The sequence below is a fragment of the Lithobates pipiens genome, unplaced genomic scaffold (genome assembly GCF_037356315.1).
Source record: "Lithobates pipiens isolate NorthernLeopardFrog02 unplaced genomic scaffold, aLitPip1_a1.2 Scaffold_19, whole genome shotgun sequence".
In the NCBI taxonomy this organism is placed as follows: Eukaryota; Metazoa; Chordata; class Amphibia; order Anura; family Ranidae; genus Lithobates; species Lithobates pipiens.
The window spans coordinates 560,391,719-560,409,596 of NW_027507764.1; the positions used below are offsets into that span (position 1 = coordinate 560,391,719).

The 17,878-nt window shown below is 43.7% G+C and overlaps 1 long non-coding RNA gene across 1 annotated transcript in view; it reads right to left on the reverse strand.

Moving 5' to 3' along the window:
* The window catches only part of LOC143998393 (uncharacterized), a 42,880-nt gene that overhangs the window by 2,168 nt on the left and 22,834 nt on the right, over nt 1-17,878 (reverse strand). Inside the window, exon 2 of the long non-coding RNA XR_013277903.1 lies at nt 7,227-7,298. This is a non-coding gene — a long non-coding RNA (uncharacterized LOC143998393). The remainder of the gene's footprint in view (nt 1-7,226; nt 7,299-17,878) is intronic.

A 17,878-nucleotide genomic window follows, 5' to 3' on the forward strand; every position in this document is an offset into this window, starting at 1 on the left:
AGAAATTGTGCTCTATTGTAGGTGTCATTGGGAGAAAATATGCCCCATCGTTGGTGTCACTGGGAGGAATTATAGCCCTTTGATGGAATCAGTGGATTAAATAGTGCCCCAAGAGCCAGATAAAAGCAAGCAAAGGGCCACATTTGACCTCCGGGATGCAGTTTTGAGACCACTGCCTTAGAACATTGGAGTACAGGGGCAAGAGGCGTGGGGACTTGTCTAGCAGAGCAGACAATCAGGTAAGTAAATCTTCTTTTCCCTATGTCCTTTAGATCTAAACAAGCAACTAACCCTTCCAGTGCAAGCATGGCCCCACTGCAAGGGATAATGTCAGGGTGTATTGGTGTTGGGCTTTAAATTAGCATCTTTATAGGTGAGGAAAGTGCAGGGATGAGTACATCAGCATGTTGCTGCTTCATCTCAAGTCTCATCTCAGACAGCACAAAAATACTGAGGAGAAGAATCCAATGTTCCTAATCTGTTTACTGGAATGTCTCCTCAAGCTGTTCTGACTTTACTCGCCACTAATCTTTTCCTTCTCTATTTATCATTCATCAGTTCAATGTCCTGATAATCAGTGCAGTTCCAACAGTGCCCACAAGTGCTGCCTATCAGTGTCCACTAGTGCTGCCAATTAGTGCCCACCAGTGTTGCCAATCAGTGCCCATCAGTGCCTCCTCATCAGTGTCACCTGTCAGTGTCCATCAGTGCCACCAAACTGATAAGAGGCATAGAGGAACTCGGCTATGAGGAAAGATTAGAGGAATTGAATTTATTCTCTCTTGGGAAGAGAAGATTGAGGGATATGATCAACATGTACACATATATAAGGGGTCCATATAGTGAACTTGGTGTTGAGTTATTCACTTTTACGGTCAACACAGAGGACAAGGGGGCGCTCTTTATGCCTAGAGGAAAAGATATTTCATCTCCAAATATGGAAAGGTTTCTTCACAGTAAGAGCTGTGAAAATGTGGAATAGACTCCCTACAGAGGTGGTTCTGGCCAGCTCAGTAGATTGCTTTAAAAAAGGCCTGGATTATTTCCTAAATGTACATAATATAACTGGGTACTAACATTTATAGGTAAAGTTGATCCAGGGAAAATACGATTGCCTCTCGGGGGGATCAGGAAGGAATATTTTTTTTTTCCCCTGCTGTAGCAACTAGGATCATGGTTTGCTGGGGTTTTTCGCATTCCTCTGAATCAACTGTGGCTATAGGATTGTGTATATGGGATTGTATGATATTATTTTTTATTTATTTATTTTTATGGTTGAACTAGATGGACTTGTGTCTTTTTTCAACCTAACTATGTAACTATCAATGCCCATTAGTGCCGCCTATCAGCACCACCCATCATAGCCCTTCAGTGCCACCCATCAGTGCTCATTAGTGCCACCTATCAGTGCAGCCTCATCATTAGTGCCTTCTCATCAGTGGCCATCAGTGCTGCCTCAACAGTGCCCATCAGTGCAGCCTACCAGTGCTCTTCAGAGAAGGAGAAAAATTACCTGTTTCTAAAATGTTATTGCAAACTATGAAATTTTTTTTTTCATTTTTAAAATTTCATTTGTTTAGAAAAAAAGTGAAAAACCAAGTAGTGATTTACCCCCTTCCGGACCAAGTCCTTATTTTTTGCGATTCGGCACTGCGTCGCTTTAACTGACAATTGCGCGGTCGTGCGACGTTGTACCCTAACAAAATTGATGTCCTTTTTTCCCCACAAATAAAGATTTGTTTTGGTGGTATTTGATCACCTCTGCAGTTTTTATTTTTTGTTCTATAAACAAAAAAAGAGTGAGGATTTTGAAAAAAAAAGCATTATTTTTTACTTTTTGCTATAATAAATATCCCCCAAAAATATATAAAAAAAACTAATTTCTTCCACAGTTTAGGCCGATATGTATTCTTCTACATATTTCTGGTAAAAAAATAAAATAAATCGCAATAAGCGTATAGTGATTGGTTTGCGCAAAAGTTATCGCGTCTACAAAATAGGGGATAGATTTATGGCATTTTTATTAATATTTTTTTTTTTATTACTAATGGCGGCGATCTGCGATCTTTATCATGACTGCGACATTGCGGCAGGCAGATCGGACACTTTTGACAATATCTTGGGACCATTGGCATTTATACAGCAATCAGTGCTATAAAAATGCACTGATTACTGTGTAAATCTCATGGGCAGGGAAGAGGTTAACAGTAGGGGAGATCAAGGGGTTAACTGTGTTCCCTCAGCATGTTCTAACTGTAGAGGTGATGGGCTCACTAGAACATTATTATTATTTATGGTACTTATATAGCTCCACCAATTTACATTGTACATTCACATCAGTCATACCCTCAAGGAGCTTACAATCTAAGGTCCCTAACGCACATCCACATACTAGGTCCAATTTAGACAGAAGACAATTAATCTACCGGCATGTCTTTGGAGTTTGGGAGGAAACCCACACAGGTAGAACATGCAAACTCCAGGCAGGTAGTGTTGTGGTGTGGTATGGTGGGGATTTGAACCAGCGACCCTTTATACTGCTATGTAAGAGTGCTATTCACTACACCACTGCTCCCATACACTGGGAGATGTATATCCCTACCATGTTGCTAGGCAGAACAGGGAAATGCCTTGTTTACATAGGTATCTCCCTGTTCTGCCTCTCCGTTCCATGATTGCGTGCCAGTGGCGGACATTGAGTCAACGGGACCCGTGTGCACACCACCGGTGGCGCGCCACGGATGACGCAGCGACGTACGGGTATGTTGTTTTGCCCACCCGTTCCACATTGACGACTTAAATCGGCGTGAGCAAGTGGTTAAATACCACCAAAAAAAAGCTCTATTTGTGTGAAAAAAAATTATCAAAACTTTCATTTGGGTATAGCATTGTATGCCCAGGCAATTGTCATTCAAAGTATGACAGCGCTGAAAGCTGAACATTGGCCTGAGCAGGAAGTGGGTGAAAGTGCCCGGTAGGCTAAGGTGACCAGTTTTTTAAAATGAAATTCGGGGGCATATATATATATTTTTTAAATTGTCAAATGGTAAACTATTTTATACGCATATTTTCCTCAAATTATATATGCAGTCAAGAGTGTAGTATGGGTTGTCAGCGTCTGGGACAAGGCAAGAAATGTGCACCCCCGCCAGACTTTTAGCACTCCCTGAGTCCCTTTCACTAGTACAGTAGTACTGATCAGTTTGATTCCTACACTGACCTACCTGCCCACTGAACTAACCTGCCCAGTTTCCTATCCTGATCACTACACTGACCTACCTGACCACTACACTGACCTATCTTATCCCTACACTGACCTACCTTATCCCTACACTGACCTACCTGATTCCTACACTAACCACTACACTAACCTACCTGATTCCTACACTATCCTCTACACTAACCTACCTGATTCCTACACTGACCTACCCGATTCCTATACTGACTACTACACTGACCTACCTGAGTTCTATACTGACCAACCTGATTCCTGCACCAACCACCCCCCCCCCCCCCCCCCCACATGAACAGCGTAGATTGGTTGATTTTGCTCACTTCTCCATGGCCTCCATGATAATCTATCTAATCTAAGGCTCTCCCCAGCACCAGGTACTGTTCCCAACACCCAACTGCTCCTCAGTATCCCCTGCCAAGAGCTTCTCCAATAGCCGCCGTATGCTCTGCACTGCCCCTCCACTCCGCTGTTCTCACACACAGGGCCGTCTTTAAGGCAGGGCAAAAGGGGCAGCTGCCCAGGGCCCTGTCATTGTTATGGGGCCCAAAGCAGCTGCCTCATACTTGCCAACTATCCCAGTTTACATTCCCTTGTCCCTTGAAGTTTTAGTCCTGTGCTGCTACTAATGCTGCCCAGCTCTGCCCTATTGTTGTGTATAGATGACTCACCTGCAGACCTGTGTTTACATGTAAATACTGGCATTCATATGTAAATAGCAGTCACATGCATATGTAAATAGCTGAGACCAACGGCATTGATATGTAAATAAAGGCAACATTCATAGGTATATCATGCCCCCCCTGCCGTGAAGAGAAGATGTGCTGTAACCTATCGCAACCAGTGAGCAGTATTACTGTACAGTAATCTCTAGAAGCCAATCAACAAGCAGAAATGTGCTGTAACCTCTAGCAACTAATCAGTGAGCCTTAAGGAGTGCTGTAACCTCTAGCAACCAGTCAGTAAGCAGTAATAATATGCTGTAACCTCTGGCAACCAATCACAATCGCTGCCTGATCTGATACAGTAAACTGATTTTAAGTCTAGCTGCTATTTATTGTATGTCTCAGAGAAGGTGGAGAGTGAAATTGCATGGAAGGGGGGGCCCTAAGAAAATTTTTGCCCAGGGTCCAATCAATATTAAAGACGGCCCTGTTCACACACACATGGGTCGCCCTCACCAGAGGGATCATGGGGGACAGGCTACACTACAGGAGTCCCTGGGCGGGGGGGGGGGGGGCAACACAGCACACTTGAGGGGGCACAGTAATGATTGTGCACCCCCCAAATGTTTCACCAGGGGTGAGAGTAACAGATGCCCCCCCCCCCCCCTTCATACCACTGCAATCCAGGGACAAATCCGGGGACAGACTAGCTCTAGGGACAGTGTCCTCAATCCGGGGACTGTCCCTGGAAACCGGGGATGTCTGGTGACCCTATGGTAGGCAAGTGTTTAAAGCTAAGGCAGGATTGGAAAATCAGGTCACCGCAGCAAGGCTCACAACTGTACATTGCGGTACACTAAATTCCATGTTTTTTGTGGTGCGTTGAGGACATGCGTTGGAGTTCTGTTCAAAATGTAAAAGTTAAATTCAAAGTTTAAACACAAGGTTTGGAATGCTTTAACTTCCCTTTTAATTTTCCCATTTTTGTGTCTGCATTTCTTCAATTATTACCTCTATCGTCAAATGTTATCTAAAATGGAAAAACAAGCCACAATAGGAGGAAACCAAAGAAGAAAAGAAAAAGAGCAATTAAATCTCTGATACCAAAGGGTCCGAGTTACATAAATTTATAGGGAGATTATTCATATAGATTCCGGCTTATGGGAAGACCATAAAACGTTAAACTTTCCATGTCACACAGCATCCTGCCCGGCTTAATGTATTTGTCAGCCGCAGCGAACGAGCTGTGAAAATGCAAAATGTCTGTGAAATCGAGTCCTGAAAATAGGAACTTGCAGAGTAAAAGATAAATGGCGATGGAAACAGAAAGGTGGATATAACAGAAGTATGTGAGAATATAGAGCAACATTTCTCTTTTTTTTTTTGTTTAAAAAAAAAAAAACTCCAGCATTTTTTATAAAAAATCCATCATTAAAATTCAGTTAGTGACTTTGCCTAGCCTGAGATGATGTCATCAATCTGCTGCTGGCAGTAGGGAGCGTTTCCTTAGTCTACTCTTCCCCCATTCATCAGATTCTGACATTTTGGAGAAACAGAATGCCACCATTTTTCATTAATCACTTAAGGACCAGAAGATTTTTTTCCCCTTAATAACCAGGCCATTTTGTGCGATTCTGCACTGCGTCGGGTTAACTGACAATTGAGCGGTCGTGCGACGTTGTACCCAAACAAAATCGATGTCCTTTTTTTCCCCACAAATAGAGATTTCTTTTGGTGGTATTTGATCACCTCTGCGTTTTTTATTTTTTGTGCTATAAACAAAGACCGCCAATTTTGAAAAAAGATACAATATTTTTTACTTTTTGCTATAATAAATAACCCCAATTTTTTTTAACCACTTCCCGCAAATCGCTGTACCCATACACTGGTACTTTGACGCTAAATAACAGGGTTATGGCAGCAGCTAGTTGCCATAACCCTGGTATTTTCCAGAACAGCGTGCGATTTTCTTTAATATAAAAGTGGTCTCCGCGGCGGATTTACAGTGAAATCACTTTTATCGGTGGCAGGAGAGGTGCACCCCCCCCCCCGCCGCCACGCTCTGGTCGTCTCCGCCGCTTACTGGACCCGCCAGTAGCAGCAGAGATGATTGCGTCATCTGCCATGCTTGGCTGGCTGCCGACTGAGGGGAAGATGGCCCCTACTCGGCACTATAGCATGGGAGGGCGGAAGCATTGTCAAACGTCACTTCCGCCCATAGCTCTTAAGGCTCGGTTCACACAGGGGGCGATGCGAGGCGACATGACTTGCCGCGCCCTGCCGCGACCTCAGCGGCGACTTGCAAATGACTTCTGTATAGAAGTCAATGCAAGTCACCCGAGGTCGCTCCAAAAAAGTACAGGAACCTTTTTTCTAAGTCGGAGCGACTCGAGTCGCTCCTCTTAGAACGGTTCCGTAGTACAGAACGGGGGCGACTTGTCAGGTCGCGGCACGGCAAGTCGTGTCGCCTCGTGTCGCCCCCTGTGTGAACGGAGCCTTAAGGAGATTTGTTTTTTCAAGTGACATTTTATTTTTTTATTTTTTTTTTAAAAGACAGTGTCAAAAATAAATAAATAATAGAAAAAAACTTTAAAGCTCCCTGTCCCGACGAGTTTGCGTTCAGAAGTGAATACATACGTGAGTAGCGCCTGGATATCAAAACTGTGCTCAAACCACATATGTGAGGTATCACCGCAATCGGAAGAGTGAGTGCAATAATTCTAGCCCTAGATCTCCTCTGTAACTCAAAATTGGTAACCTGTAGAATTTTTTAAAAATCGCCTATGGAGATTTTTAAGGGTAAAAGTTTGTCGCTATTCCACGAGCGGGCGCAATTTTGAAGCGTGACATGCTGAGTATCAATTTACTCGGCGTAACATTATCTTTCACAATCTAAAAAAAAAAATTTGGGCTAACTTTACTGTTGTCTTTTTATTCAAAAAAGTGTATTTAAAAAAAAAAAAAAGTGTGCTTGTAAGACCGCTGCGCAAATACGGTGTGGCAGAAAGTATTTCAACGGCCGCCACTTTATTCTCTAGGGTGTTAGAAAAAAATATATATAATGTTTGTGGGTGCTAAGTAATTTTCTAGCCAAAAAAAAACTGTTTTTAACTTGTAAACACCAAATCTCAGAAAGAGGCTCGGTCCTTAAGTGGTTAACAAAAGAAAACTGGGCAGGGCTGCCACCTTCGGCCAACAACAGGACCTATGCTAACCATACACAGCCTGGATTTCAGCTGATTCCTGCCGAATCAGCTAAAATTGGAACCATTAGTGGCTCAACCAACTTTGATCTGAAAATGAAAACGGAGCCTGTTGGAGAACATTACCTGACATGGAAGATTCCTCCAATCCCACTCTTTTGCTTGGATGGATAACCTGTTGATTTTTCTCATTCAGCCCTGTGGGGACATATATGGTTAAGTTTAGATGATGAGTCAATTTCTAGCAAATTAACAGGTATTTTTTGTCACTTTCAGGATATTTAAAGGCATAAGGTTGTTTATCTTAATGCAGCCCCCTCAGCCCCCCAATACCTATCCGAGACCGATCTAGATCCCGCGATGTTGCAGGAGTGTCTCGGCTGCCCGGGATTCCGCTCCCCATTGGCTGTAACAGCAGCCTGGCACTATTGGCTCCTGCTGCTGTCTGTCAACCAAAGTCAGTCAGCCAATGAGGAAAGAAAGGGGGCAGGGCCAGGCTGTGGCTCTGTATCTAAACTGACACAGGGATGTGCCCCCATATCAAGCTTCTTGCTGTGGGGGCACTCAATAGAAGGGAGGGGCCAGGAAAGCCAAAGAGGGACTCGAGAAAAGGAGGATCAGGGCATCTCTGTGCAAAACCACTGCACAGGGCAGGTAAGTATAACTTGTTTGTTATTTTTAACTAAATAAAATGAGACTTTAGTATCATATTAAAGTGACATTAAAGGTGTTTTTTTTTTGTAAATAACAAGCATGTCACACTTTCCTGCTTTGTGGTTTTGCACAGAGCAGCCCCGATCCTCCTCTTTTTGAGTCCCCCGCTCCTCCTCTTCAGCCAGTGCCCCCAATAGCAAGCCGTTTGAACCCCGCTCTATGCATCCATAGGATACATAGAGCAGCGGCTTCCCCCACTCTCTGTTCTCTCCTTATTGGCTCACTGGCTGTGATTGACAGTACCAGGAGCCAGTGGCTCCTGCTGCTGCCTCAGCCAATGAGGAACAAGAGACTCGGGAGATCAGAGGCTCCCGTGCACTTTGCTGGATCGTGATGGGGCTCAGGTAAGTATTAGGGGGGCCGCTGCAGACAGAAGGTTTTTTACTGTCATGCATAAAATGCATGACAGTAGAAAACCTTGAGCCTTTAAAACCACTTTAAAGTGATAAAACATGGGGGAATGTACATAGTATTGCAGAGATGTACTGCATATGCTTTACAGTATTTTATTATTCATGACATACAATTCAAGAACCCTTCAAGAAACGTGTATGCTTCAACCTTCCATGTAATATTCTAGCCATATATGACCCAGGATATATGGTGTGTTACAGCAGTCTTTTGGGATAGTGATAATACAGTTCCCTTGGACATGTAAAGTGCACAAAGTTGACATTGTGTGTACAGCTGCTTCCAACTCTCACAGCTCCATGTACTTCTCTTGGCTGATTCTCTTTAGGGACATCTGTTGGAGCCACTCTGGGTAAAAGTGACTTGAGGTCATGGGACTGACCGGCCAAATTTAGGTAATGTCAACATCAAGGGCGTTGATGAAGCTCTCTCTCATTCTTTCCCCAAAACAGCTCAAATGTTACCAATAAAAAAACTTTTTTTTTTTCTTGGGATCGAAATTCTTTTTGAGTGTCATTGATATGGATAAAATTGTGTGGGAATTGAAGAAGAAGACTTTGGTTTACAGCCAATTTAGAATCTGCTATCTTTTCCCAGTTTGGTTTTTTGGGATGATTTATGATGTCAGGCAAACCGTTTATGTTTATACAGTGCTTTGAAAAATTATTCATACCCCTTAAAATTTTCCACATTTTGTCATGTTACAACCAAAAACATAAATGTATTTTCTTTGGATTGTGTGTGATAGACCAACACAAAGTGGCACATATTTGTGAAATGGAAGGAAAATGATAAATGGTTTTCAATTTTTTTTTACAAATATGTGAAAAGTGTAGTGTGTATTTGTATTCAATACTTTGTAGAACTGCCTTTCGCTGCAATTACAGCTGCAAGTCTTTTTGGGGATGTCTCTACCAGCTTTGCATATCTAGAAAGTGACATGTTTGCCCATTCTTTTTTGCAAAATAGCTCAAGCTCTTAGATTGGATGGAAAGCGTCTGGTAACAGCAATTTTCAAGTCTTGCCACAGATTCTCAATTGGATTTAGGTCTGGACTTTGACTGGGCCATTCTAACTCATGAATATGCTTTGATCTAAACCATTCCATTGTAGTTCTGGCTGTATGTTTGGGGTCGTTGTCCTGCTGGAAGGTGAACCTCCGCCCCAGTCTCGTCTTTTGCAGACTTTAATGCCGTGTACACACGGTCGGAAATTCCAACGACAAAATCTATGTGATTTTTTCCGACGGATTTTGGCCCAAACTTGTCTTGCATACACACGGTCACACAAAGTTATTGGAAAATCCGATCGTTCAGAACAAGGTGACGTACAACACGTACAATGAGACCATAAAGAGACCAGTCGCCAATAGCTTTCGTCTCGTAATTTATTCTGAGCATGCGTGGCACTTTGTGCATCGGGAATTGTCCACATATTATTATTATTATTATACACGATTTATATAGCGCCAACAGTTTACGCAGCGCTTTACAATGTATAGGGGGGGACAACACAATTACAGTACAATACAAAAGGTACAGGAGGGCCCTGCTTGTAGAGCTTACATTCTAAAGGGAGGGGGTGGTGGTACAAAAGGTAATAGCTGCAGAGAATGATTTGATGGGGGTAAGATCGGAATTGAAACCCTTGGATCAGATTTTGTTGTCTGAAAATTTTAGCTCCTTCTCTCAAACTTTGTGTGTCGGAAATTCCGATGGAAAAAGTCAGATGGAGCCCACACATGATCGGATTTTCCGATAACAAGATCCGATCGCACATTTTCCGTCGGAAAGTCCGACCGTGTGTACAGGGAATTACAGGTTTTCTTCTAAGATTGCCCTGTATTTGGCTACATCGATCTTCCTATCAACTCTGACCAGCTTCCCTGTCCCTGCTGAAGAAAAGCATCCCCACAACATGAAGCTGCCACCACCATGTTTCACGGTGGGGTTGGTGTGTTCAGGGTGATGTGCAGTGTTAGTTTTCTGCCACACATAGTGTTTTGCTTTTAGGCCAAAAAGTAAAATTTTGGTCTCATCTGACCAGAGCACCTTCTTTCACATGTTTTCTGTGTCCCCCACATGGTTTCTCACAAACTACAAATGGGACTTCTTATGACTTTCTTTCAACAATGTATTTCTTCTTGCCACTCTTCCATAAAGGGCAGATTTGCGGAGAGCACGACTAGTAGTTGTCCTGTGGACAGATTCTCCCACCTGAGCTGTGGATCTCTGCAGCTCCTCCAGAGTTTCCATGGGCCTCTTGGCTGCTTCTCTGATTAATGCTCTCCTTGCCCGGCCTGTCAGTTTAGGTCTGCGGTGGCCAACCCATGGCCCTGGGGCCACATGTGGCCCGCGGAGCTCTTTGATGTGGCCCACGACCTCCTGCTCTGGAATGGTGGGTTAGCCAGCCCAGATCGCAGTATGCCAACCAGTCATACCACAGCATCGGTGTTGTGAATGAAGCTGGTGGTAGAGGAAGAAAATGGCTGCAGAGCAGAGCCCATAAGCTGTTGCATCCTGTACAGTGCCGGCTTTTGCTACAGGCAGAGTCTATGGCAAAGTTCAGATAACCCCCAGGATAGACACAGGTGCACTACCCTGCACCCGCGGTGTGGGTAATCAGTGTGGAAGCAGTTTAGGCCCTTTTTACATGATCGGCCCTACCCAATCGGACCTTTTGTCCGTTTACTCCCACCTGCCTCCAATCCAGTCCTAAAAATCCTATTAAAAAAAAATAAAAAATAGAAGGGAGTTCGCCCCCTTCCATCTGGGTGGATCGGAGGGTCTATAGAGTAGTCGTGACCTGTCATCCGCCCGCTCCGGTCATTGTGGCCCACGACTGGTTACCAAGCTGCTTAAGTGGCCCTCGCTCTTAAAAAGGTTGGGCACCCCTGGTTTAGGTGGACGGCCATGTCTTGGTAGGTTTGCAGTTGTGCCATACTCTTTCCATTTTCGAATGATGGATTAAAAACATAGCTCTGTGAGATGATCAAAGCTTGAGGAAATTTTTTTATAACCTAAACCTGCTTTACACTTCTCCACAACTTTATCCCTGACCTGTCTGGTGTGTTCCTTGGCCATCATGATGCTGTTTGTTCACTAATTTTCCCTAACAAACCTCTGGGGGCTTCACATTGTATAAGAACTTTATTTATACTGTGATAAATTACACACAGGTGGACTCCCTTTACCAATTAGGTGACTTCTGAAGGCAATTGGTTCCACTAAATTCTAGGGGTATCAGAGTAAAGGGGCTGAATACAAATGTACACCACACTTTGCACATATTTATTTGTAAAAAATGTTGAAAACCATTTATCATTTTCCTTCCACATCACAATTATGTGCCACTTTGTGTTGATCTATCACATACAATTCCAATAAAATACATTTATGTTTTTGGTTGTAACATGACAAAATGTGGAAAATGTTTATATTGCTGGGGGTCAGTTGTTGCTGGGAGAGATGTACTGTTGAGGGAGGAGCCTATTGTTTCTGGCTGCCAGAGAGTCTATTGATGCTGGCTATAGGGAGATCTGTTGTTGCTGCTGGGAGTCTATTGTTGCTGCCCCCCGGGTTTGTTGTGGGTGGTCCACTGTCGTTAGGGGAATCTACTGTTGCTGGCTGCAGGGGATTTATTTTACTGCTTTTGTTGTTATCGTTCCCAAATTCAAGACAAATTACTTAGCACCACAACATGATACTTGGTTCTGTGTTGTCTAAAAAGGCAGTACGAGGAAGTGAGTAAAGGATGGAGCCAAGGAACTGTGCTCAGAGGTGGGTAGGGGCAGAGAAAAGGGGTACCTCGGGAAGAGGGAGTCCCTAAACCTATTCTCTAAGAAAAAAAAGCCCCACTGCAAAGTACTGTCTACAATAAAAATACACACACTCTATGTGACTGGAGTTGATGACTACATTGGGCCTTTTAACAAATTAATGAAAACGAATAAAAAAAACTATATCATACAACAAACATATTAACTATAGTCTGACATGGGGTTAGAGTCTTTGAAGGCAAAAACACAACATATACAAAGTATCTGCCAAGAGTAATAATAGGAGACCCCCAGCTGAACCCCCCCAACTTGGAGACATTGATTAACTCACCGTAGACACCACTGTAAAATCACATAAATCAACACTCAGCTCAAGAATAAGAGATAATGAAGGGGGCTTAGATGGGGCCCCTCAAACCCATATCAATTGAAATCCTAACCTTGGTTTCAAAGATCCTACAGAACCCCCCCACTGGCTTCTATGGTTTTTATGTAGGCAACCAACACACAGATTGAACAAAACTGTGTGCATTCCCCATGCCTTCAAGGGTGGGTGGGTGGAAATGTTGCTCCATTGCCTACAGAAGCAGATTGGAAGTGGATGATCTCCTTCTTCCTGCTGAACCCCAAGCTGCACTGTGACCAGACCCCGGAAACTCACAAGTCAGTTAAGTCATCCTCCAAATTCTCTCTCACTACTGAATTAACCCTCTTCCCTTTCATTTAAACCCAGTGTTGCTGGTCCTCCACCCAGTCAGGGCTGGTGTTACCACAGCCAAACCTGCTGCCTAGGGCGCTCCGGCCACTGGTGTTCCTACTCTCTTCTCTCTGCAGAAAGCAACGACTGGGGGCACTCGGCAGGAATGAGGAGCCAAGAAAGGGAAGATCAGGGCTACTCTGATTCCCTGCACACAGCAGCTAATTGTCAGGGCTAAGCCCAGCCCTCCCTTCTCAGTGCTCAGGTTGCCCAGCTGTCGGGTTAATTGCCAGCTCTCTTCATTCCACAGTGGCTCATCTGATGATCATTTCCTGCTTGTCAGCCAGCCCCTTCATTTAAACTGCCTGGTTCAGTCCTTCTGTGCCTTTGCCTTGGTCAAACCAATCTGAAGATTCTCTGCTGTGTTCCTGTTAAAAACTTGCCTGCCTGAAGACCCTTCTGGTCCGTGATCCTGTTTGCTCTCTCCGACTACGCTGATCTCTGGCTTCCTGATTTACTGGCTTGCACTGACAACCCCTGGCTGTGTTTTGACTTACTTATCTGTACCATTTTTACCATTTTATTAAATGGTGTGATTTTACTGCATTTTCTGTCTCTGTCTGATTCATGGTTCCTGTTCCTGACAGTAAGTAGAACATGCTTGTTATTATTATTTTTTTTGTAAATTACCTTTAGAATCACTTTCATGACACAAGACAGTCAAATAGTTTCATAGTTTCATAGTTAGGTTGAATAAAGACACCAGTCCATACAGTTCAACCGGAGTGAGTGTCTACAAATGTCCCTATCCGTGTACATTGTACACTCACTACCCTCAAGGAGCCCACAATCCAAGGTCCCCATTCATATACTAAGGCCAATTTTTTTTGGACAGAAGCCAATTAACATACCTGCATGTCTTTGGATTGTGGGAGGAAACCGGAGTACCCGGAGGAAACCCACGCAGGCACAGGGAGAACATGCAAACTCCAGGCAGGTAGTGTCATGGTTGGGATTTGAACCAGCAACCCTTCTTACTGCTAGGTGAGAGTGCTAACCACTACACCACTGTGCTGCCCAAATCAAAGGGTTTATTGAACAAAGGCATCAGATGAAGCCAACGTGTTTTGGGGAAATGCCTCCCCCTTGCTCAAGGCTGAAACCATGGGTATGAATGGACTTGCAATGAGATTCAGTTAGTAGATTCATCCACATGGTCAAACCTGGAATTTTCTGCAAGCGGTCAGCATCACTAGACCATTGGGCAGCCACTGCGGGTGTGCCCTGAAGGTGCATTGCTCTGACTTCATTCTTGGCATCTTACAGGTGAATAAGCCAGGAATGTACACAGCACATTAAAAATAATAGAACATTGCTAGGAACACGAGAAGGATGTTTTCTTCCTAAGAAGAGACTGCATGCCTCTCCTGCCAGAATGTCTACCTCCTGGCAAGTTTTTTATTTGGGGACTTTATTTCTGCTTTTAATAACCATATTTACTTTACAGATATAGGAGAGAATTATACGTATTGCATGGCGTTTTCCTTTAACAGACAGTAAACGACATCAGGCAGCAGAGGGTGTAAAATTAAAGGTTTTCCCGGTTTTATTATCTAAGATTTAATACGTGAGATTATTATTTCTCCGGCACTGATGTGAAGATGTCACTGTACAGTATTTAGCAGCCAGTCATTCTGGCGGATAATTCACCATCCATCTACCAGCTGCTGAGTTGGCATCGCACCACCTCTTGTTTCCATGGCAAACGCAGCAGGCAAACGACATGCAGCATTGGAGCCTGGCCAAGGTAATCTGATGGCGAGGCTTTTTGTTAGACCCGGGGAGGAAACAGCCCTGCGAAGCCGCCTTCTGCCTGCCAACAAGAGTTGAACTTTGAGCGTGGCGTAGGCCTAATTACCTTCTTCGACCAGTTGTTGGCTGGAGCCGGAGAGAAGCTTCTAAGTGACCAAAACAGGCATGGATAATTAACCCATTCAGCGGAACAATGCATTCCTTCTCTCCATGATGTCATCCTGACATCTGTTGAATCCGCTTCTCCCTGCAATTTCCAGAAAAGCGCGCTTGTTAATGCATATTAATTGGAATTTTTAGAATGCAAAAGGGCCCCGGCGAAGAGTTGGCCCAAAGTTCATTCGGCAGCTTTATTTGCCACAATAGTTATTTTGTAACAATCCATCTATTTGAGTTTAAAAAGCAGCTGCCTTGGCACAAAGACAGAAAACGAAAAAAAAAAATATTTAAAGCGAAACCTCTGGCAACACGCTAACATGGGCGCCTGCAAAAAAAATGTTGTAAGCCTTAATAAAAAGGGAGAAAGTTAAAAAAAATATAAAAAATCAACCTCACCAATAGGACAGAGGAGGTCATTTAAAGCTAAACTCCAAACGTGACCACTTCGGCGCCAGAAGGATTTACCCCCTTAACCACTTCAATACAGGGCACTTTCGCCCCCTTCCTTCCCAGCCCAATTTTCAGCTTTCATCGCTCTAGCGCTTTCAGTGACAATTGGGCGGTCATGCTACACTGTACCCAAATGGAATTTTTATAATTTTGTTCTTTATTTTGGTGTTATTTATTCACGACTCCGTTTTTTATTTTTTGCGATATAAGCGCAAAAAAAGCGGAAATTTGGAAAAAAAACAATATTTTCTTTTTTCTATTTTAAAAGAAATCCAATAAAATCTAATTTTGTCATAAATTTAAGCCAAAATGTATTCTGCTACATGTTTTTGGTCAAAAAAATTCCGTTAAGTGTATAATAATTGGTTTGTGTGATCACGGACATATGTACACAAATGATCATGTACATATGTGTGCAGATAATCATTGGGACATGTGATTTTAGTGGGACATATGTGGGGGACATGTTTTTATTATTAGGGGACATGTGTGTTTTGGGGACATATGTGGGGACTGTGTTTATACTGTGTGGTGTGTTGTGTGTTGACACTAGGCTGCTGATCAGTGAGTAAAAAGCTGTAAAAACAGCTCATACTCACTGATCATCAGCCGGCTGCAGCGATCTGCTCTCCTCTCCTCAGCTATGACTTCTGTGTGAGGAGAGGAGGAGCCGATTGCCTAGCAACCGGCTGTTTGTTTACATCACAAGACGGCCGTGATTGGACAAGGCCATCATGTGATCAGGAGGGCCAATCACAGAGCCCTCTTGCCGATCTGAGATGCGCCGTGTCTGGGTGACACGAGCACATCGGGATCGCGCCGCTGCGCGGGCACGCGCGCGCGCGTGATCCTGCTCCTTCTGAAGGACGTTCCTGAACGTCCTATCAGAAGTAGACGGCTCCAACCCGGCCGTATATGTGCATTGGCCGGGTGGGAAGTGGTTAATGACCAGGCCATTTTTTGCGATACAGCACTGCGTCATTTTAACTCACAAATGTGTGGTTGTGTGGCATTGTACACAAACAAAATTTATGTTTGTTTACCCCACAAATAGAGCTTTCTTTTGGTGGTATTTGATCACCTCTGCGGTTTTTATTTTTTGCGCTATAAACAAAAAAAGACTGACAATTTTGAAAAAAAAAAACTTTATATATTTTTTTTTTACTTTTTGCTATAATAAATATTCAAAAAATAAATAAAAAATAAAATAAAAAAATCTCAATAAGCGTATATTGATTGGTTTGCACAGTTATAGCGTCTACCAAATAGGGAATAGATTCATGCCATATTTATTATTCAATTTTTTTTTCACTAGTAATGGTGGTGATCACCATTGTAGCGGGACTGCGACATTGCGGGGGACAGATCAGACGCTATTGACACTTTTTTGGGACCAGTGACATTTATACATTTATAGTGCTAAAAAAAATAGCCACTGATTACTGTATAAATGACACTGGCAGGTAAAGGGTTAACACTAGTTAACATTGACAGATCCCCGTTTTCTGTGGCTTGATCACAGGTGTCCGGCGAACTCTCTCCTGGCCACGCGCAACGGCTCAGGCGATGCGCCGCGGGCCTGCTATTGCTCTTAAAGCGGCCGATGTACACCAATGGCGATTCGCGCAGCCATGCCAACCTGCCGCAGTATAATGACGGCGGCTGGTCGGCAAGCGATTAAAGGGTAACTCCACTTTCGTGGTGAAAAAATAATATAGCGTATACACAAATCATATTGTGATTGAACGTTATTAAAAATGACCTTTCCTTTTCAATCTGCAGCCGCTGTCATTTTCTGAAAATGCAATATGGCTACCTGGAGGTGTTCTGCAGATAGAATGTATAGAGAACGCCCCCCCCCCCCCCCCAGAAACATAATTTCCTGCTTTTGTGATTGGCTCACCAATTTTCCCAGAAGTCTGCACTAAGATGCAAGTCAGATTCCAGGCATCCCCTGGAACAAAACATGTCATTTTTGGTGCTAATAACAATTTTCCTCGTTAGAGCCTTGCAGGTGCAGCAGCTGATTGATAATTATGAAACCACTCCCATTAGACTCACTTTCCCACATGGGCACAGAGAAATGCACAGGGATTTCTTCACAATAACAAAAGGTTGGAATCTGTAACAGAGTTTGTTATAAATCCTTGTAATTAGGGTTGCCACCTTTTCTTCAAGCCAAACCCGAACACTTTAGCGACACGGGGCATATTTTTATTCGTAGTATACACTATAGGATTATAAAAGACCTGGGACACCTTTGGGAAATGCAGCATGCTGTGGCAAACAGTGGGTGTGGACAAACTGCTTTTGCTGACGTCATGCCCCTCCTCCCAGTGATGCCAAACCTGCCCCCAGACAGCGTCCCACAGCTCACGAATGGCAACAGATTTTTGTGTGACTATCTCAGTTACTAGGGGAGCCACAGCTCAGTCTAAATAATGTGTCCGGGTTTCAGGCAGACTGAAACCTGGACACAAGATTCCAAATCCGAACTGTCCGGGTGAATCCTGGACAGGTGGCAACCCTACTTGTAATGTGCATAGATCACCCAGAAGGGAATGTTCTTTCGTAAAAAAAAGTGGAGTTACGCTTTAAGGCTCGGTTCACACTACTGCAACTTGAAAGTCTCGCAAGACTTGCCAGGCGACTTCCTTGTGTTTTTCTGGCAACTTCGTGTGACTTGAGTACTACTTTGATGCGACTTTGAAGCGAGGGAGGGGCTACACCACAAGGAATGCCTGGGTAATCTGTCTG